At 35.4% G+C, this 5226-nt stretch overlaps 1 long non-coding RNA gene across 1 annotated transcript; it reads left to right on the forward strand.

The window, feature by feature from the left end:
• Positions 1-2433: 2433 nt before the first annotated feature.
• Positions 2434-4158, forward strand: LOC141350801 (uncharacterized). Its single transcript, XR_012358919.1, has 2 exons — positions 2434-3193; positions 3798-4158. It is a non-coding gene; the product is annotated as an uncharacterized lncRNA (long non-coding RNA).
• The last annotated feature ends 1068 nt before the right edge of the window (positions 4159-5226 follow it).

The raw sequence follows: 5226 nt of genomic DNA on the forward strand, positions 1-5226 counted from the left end.
TACATGTACAAAGAATGTGAAACTGGTTTTGATTGGTGTTATATGAAGTGTTTTAATGCAAGTGGTACATTTGGGTTTGTTAATATGACAACAGGATTCAATGTTAATCTGTGACAATAAATAAGTAAACTTAACCTAATGTTGGGAGACAACTCCTAATTAGACATGTTGACCAATCACCCACTGTATGTATATTAGGCTACACCCCTGATTTTACAACAACCAATCAATACCAAACTCCTATATGCTTTGTTCTCTGGTTATTTAAGGAGATGTGTAGAAGACTTAGGCGGGATTTTCTATATCTAGAAATGCACCCCGTGATGTTGTATCTTTGATACAGCATCATGTTTCTTTTTATTTTATTTTGAGGAATCTGTAACCAGATCTTCATCTCCTTACCAGGTATGCAATGGTTTTTCGCTTTATTGTTTTGTATTTGAATTGGATATATTAATTGGCTTTGAATTATGTTTTCCTACCTGGTTAATAAATTGTTACATTTGCATTCATTCTAATTTGCTCTGTATTATTGACTCTTCTAAATTACTATAAAGTACTACGATATCCTTTGTTACCACAAATCTTTGATCGGGGTTAATTCATGTTAATTAGATTCTGCCTCTTAACTATGTTGGTGGGCAGTCGCATGGACTATCGGAGTGATAGTTCTTTTAAGTGTTATAAGCGACTGTGGGGGCTATATGGATACTATTTAATGAGAGCTCGTAAACATGAAACGGTATCGTTAAATTGCTTAAGCCATAACCTCTAGTTATTGTATGGTCAGATTAATTATTTAACCTTAACTAAGTTGTTTTGTAATCGCACTTGGTAATTCTAATTACTTCTTCATAATCATGTTGTTATATAGTTCTATGATTTGACTATAGGCGTCTAGAAGGAGCTAGATCGAACCTCTGATTATGGTCTTATGTCTTATATTTAATTGGCGATTTTTGAGAGCTATTTGGGGACCTTTTAAAAAGAATTTGACTTTGTTAATTTGCTTTAGCTACAACCTCTAGTACGGTCGAGTTTGTGTTCAGTACCCACACAACGGCCGGTGTGGACTGATATGACATTGATATTTGAATGAATGAGTCCAATGTAAACATGAGTAAATAGAATGATCAAACATTTATCCAAATTCCAAAATCACATCAATTCGATTCATATTACAATATGTCTTTATCTTCTTGGAGTCAGATAAAGCTACCTAAGTTGCGTAACGTTAAAACGTCATTGGTAAACGCCGGAAAAGACTGAACGCGCTATTACCCTTCGTTTGGATTCCGTCGTTGGGCCAAACGGATGGATGGGGTCATATTTGGACCCCTTACAATGTACTGAAAATGTCGCCAAATCAGTGCTGCCCTGACAGCATGTTAGACTAATAATTTGAATAAGAAATCATTTGTATTGCGTATAGTGTCGAACGCGGCCATCCGCGTGTAGCCGCGGGGAGTATACTCGAAAAGCTGCGCGGACGCGTGCGCGCGCACACTCTCATAACGTTTGTCTCTAACATTGCGCATTACGTTAATTTTCATGCGACTTTTATTTATTTTTATATTTTGTATTATAATGTCACGTGTCCTGCTACTACTGTCACTTAGAGGACCTCTTGCTGATGTGAAGTTAACTCTGTCAGTTCCTCATCATGACCAGGATGTGGATGCTCAGGCTCGCGAATTCCAAGAATCCGCGGACCAATCACGGCTAGCTAATTGGCCGACTCTTCTTCATCGTTTTTTACACAAAACAGCATATAAGTGATCGTATTAGTCCCCCTGCTGTTGGCTGTTCATATTGTTTTATTAGCAGTGTTGCCAGGGTCACGGTATTCCCGCACAATTGGGCTATTTTGAAAATACAGTTTGAAAATACAGGAAATACAGGAAAAATTTCGGAGCCGCGGGTTGCGTTTTTTTGGGCTAGTTTTATAATGTGCCACGGGCGTGAAAATGTTTATCTGTAGAAAATAAACGTTCTTTATTTTCCTAATGTGCATTAATCCCATAAGCAATGGCTGTCAACCCAAGGACCGCTGCAGCATTAGGAAGTCAGTGGAAAAGTGAGTAGAGGGGTGCGTTTAGCTCTTAATTTCACGTCATAAACAAGAAATTACATTACGTAAGGAGTTACGTCTTTACTGAGAGGTTATTTACAGACCATGTGAACCCTTCTTTGTATGATCTTTTCAAGTTAAATAAAAAAATGTAAATACAGAGATAGTATGTTAAAAGGGCAGAGTTCATACTGTCTCAAAATGGCACTGTTGGGTACACTTAGATGTTCTTAAGAAGTACTAAAGTATATTTTTTGTATATTTAGAACAGAATAGTGTGTGAAAATAGAGCACTTTAAGTGCATTAAGAAAGTTTTCATCTGGAAAGTACATTAAAAGTAATGTAAGAGTTTATTTTACAGCCTTTTGTTGTAACCCCACAGTTTTCAACTGTAATTGGACAAATGTAAAAATTGGGCTGGTTTTCATTCCTTTTGGGTGGGTTTTAGGTTGTCATTGGGCTGGAAATTTTTCCTGGATCTGGCAACCCTGGTTATTAGACTTTTTTGCAGACGGCCGGGCCAAACGCACAGATTACCAATCCGTCCCTGTTTGAGCTGTAAAAGGGTCTATCAAGTTATGTTAGTTCATGCATTAACTAATGTAAACAGATAGGCTACAACGTCATTGTAAAGTGTTATCGATAATTTAGATTAGTTCACAACCCACCCGTTGCGGTGGACACAGATAGAGAGGGGTGCACAGCTTTCACATCGCCTATATAGTAATGTACGTAATCAAATAACAGTCACTATTACCTAAAGCAACTAGAAGTGAGAAAAAGAACAACAATACTATTTATCATAATAAGGAGAAAATAATATAAGCTGACACACAAAGTAGAAACACATACGTTGTTTTTAAGTTTTTTAATTAATGCCGTTTGACAGAACCATACTGAGCATGTTGAAAATAATCAATCATAGTCATGATGAGATTAGAGAAAAACAGGACATGACAACAACTTAAGCACATTTTCTTTCATACGGTTGAACTCGAGTAGCATCTGCCTGCACAAGTGGAGGCTGCAGTTTCGGGACCGCAGTTATAGGACCCTGGGTTTTTAGTGACAACGCCACATTGCGAACTAGAGGACCAACAAAGATGGATGACAAGCAGAGTGTGAGTATCAAGTGTGAACAATTTTTTATTTGAACATTAAATACAATCGTGATGCATTTCATTGGAAAGTTAACATAGCCGAAGTGATTGTGATTTGCTAAATAGTCTTGCATATCCATCATACGTAATATGGCAAGGCACGTTTATTTGTGTAGCACATTTCATACACAGAGGTCATTCAACGTGCTTTACATAGAATACTGCTGTAAATGACTTGTTAGCACATTCGTTTAATTAAACTGTTGCATAAAAGCTTGTGTTGACTTAGTGACAGTACAAGAAAACTGAATTACGCTGGTTGTAAAAACTTGTTAGTTACTCTTTTTTTTTTTTTTTTTTTTTTTGTTAAAAAAATAAATATGTTTTAACTGTCACATGATCACAGTCAGCCTTTTTGACGTTACCACACAATACAATACATTTAGATGTGGTTTTAATGTTGATTGAGACATTTTTATAGTAAGACATAACAGTAGGCCATCATAATAATTGACTGTTAAAATACCACATGTTGGATTGTGTCATGTACTGTAGCTGTACTGTGTACCACTTTTTAACAGCATTTTTGTTAATCAGTGATTATGTTCTTTATGTACTATTTCAGTGTAGTGGAGCAATTTAATCGAATCATAGACAAACAATTGAAAAAAAGAGGGGAGAGCATCCAGTTGCTGCTGCATACATCACAATGTGTGCTTTAAATATTTAATATTTATATTTATTTATTTATCTATCTCTCTCTATTATTATTTTTTATCTGCTCAGATGTGCTTTATTGATATGAATGTTTCAAGAACCTTTGATCCTGTAATGAACACTATGCAATACTAATATATGAACAGTACTTGGTATGAAGATTGATATAATTTTGTACCGTATATAATGTGTGTGCTCTGTGGTGACTAAGATCTTTAAAGTTTGAAATCAAAAATTAAAGAGTTGTTGAACATGTTCAACTAAATGTTCCTGGTTTCATTCATATCTTTATCTTTCTCTCACTTAGGAGTCAGTGCATGTTGTCCATGCATTTCTTATGTTGTTCACATCATGAACAAATTTGGGTAACACTTTACAATAAGGTTAATTAGTTAACATTAGTTAACTACATTAATTGCATGGACTAATAATAAACTGCACTTATACAGCATTTATTAATATTTGTTAATGTTAATTTCAACAATTAGTAATACTTGATAGTTAGTTAATGAATTGTGAACTAACATGAAAAAACAATTAAAAGCTTTATTTAGCTTAATAAAGATTCAGGTTAATAAATACTGTAACAAATGTTTTGCTTATGGTTTGTTCATGTTAGTTAATACATTAACTAATGTTAACTAATGAACCTTATTGTAAAGTGTTACACTATTTTTTGTGTGTGTTCAAATTTAACTGTTGCAATATATAATTTTATAAATACACAAATTTTAAATCTACCCCCAGAGTCATCCTTGTGTATTCCCTCTGTACTTGAATATGTGATTGACTAAAAAGGCAAAAGTACACGATTCCTTGTTTATTTTACTCGATGAGTTATTAAATAATGCAACGTAGAGCCAATAATTACTTAACATTCCTAAAAATCAGATTTAATTTAAATAAAGAAAGCAGTATTTGCGTGTAATAAACCTTTAAAAACATCTAAAACTTTAAAAGTAGTTTAAATTGGGTGAAAATACTGCATTTGTGGCACTTTTTTCGAGTAGCATCTGCCTGCACCACCAGAGGCTACAGTTTCGCTAGATGGCGCTGTTAAAAAAACGAGGGTCCTAAAACTGCGGTCCTGAAACTGCAGCCTCCGCTTGTGCAGACAGATATTAAACCGCCTACTTCCATACTATAAAGTACGCAGAGTAGCGCTTTTTACATGCTATATAGTATGGAAGTATGCGGTTTGGGATTACTTGATTCAGCCATAATGTTGTTGAACTTGCGCTTCAAGCCCCGCCTACTAGATCCAGCGAGGCGGAGCTCCTCCCATCCATTTGGCTGTGCAGCGAGCGAGCTCCCTCTCATGCATTTCTTGTCTTGGA

The sequence above is a fragment of the Misgurnus anguillicaudatus genome, chromosome 19 (assembly GCF_027580225.2).
Source record: "Misgurnus anguillicaudatus chromosome 19, ASM2758022v2, whole genome shotgun sequence".
NCBI classification, from domain to species: domain Eukaryota; kingdom Metazoa; phylum Chordata; class Actinopteri; order Cypriniformes; family Cobitidae; genus Misgurnus; species Misgurnus anguillicaudatus.